The sequence below is a fragment of the Tigriopus californicus genome, chromosome 2 (genome assembly GCF_007210705.1).
Source record: "Tigriopus californicus strain San Diego chromosome 2, Tcal_SD_v2.1, whole genome shotgun sequence".
Lineage (NCBI taxonomy): Eukaryota > Metazoa > Arthropoda > Copepoda > Harpacticoida > Harpacticidae > Tigriopus > Tigriopus californicus.
Genome location: NC_081441.1, coordinates 14232459 through 14232742, shown reverse-complemented (window position 1 = coordinate 14232742; position 284 = coordinate 14232459). Strand labels below are relative to the sequence as shown.

Sequence of the window (284 nt, the reverse complement as noted above, 5' to 3'; positions counted from 1 at the left end):
AAATTCCGAATAACTTGGGCTGGAATCTGAACTTCTCTGGGGACAGACGGGACAGACCATTCGCTTTGTGACAAAACCTGATTGAATGACTGACATGACAATCTTGATATGGTTTATTGATAATCCATTCAAACAGATGAAACGTGTCTGGGAAGGGCTCAAGGAATCAATTCATGCCAAAGAAAGAAAGAGAAAGGAACCAAACCGAGATCCATGTCCAAGAGTGAAAATACTAAGCACGATACCAGATTGCAGAACTCGATTGAGGAGATACCAAATAGTCT

General features: G+C 41.2%; 1 protein-coding gene across 1 annotated transcript in view; it reads left to right on the top strand.

The window, feature by feature from the left end:
- Nucleotides 1-284, top strand: part of LOC131893358 (metalloendopeptidase OMA1, mitochondrial-like) — a 14134-nt gene that overhangs the window by 12103 nt on the left and 1747 nt on the right. The gene's annotated exons all lie outside the window — the stretch shown is intronic.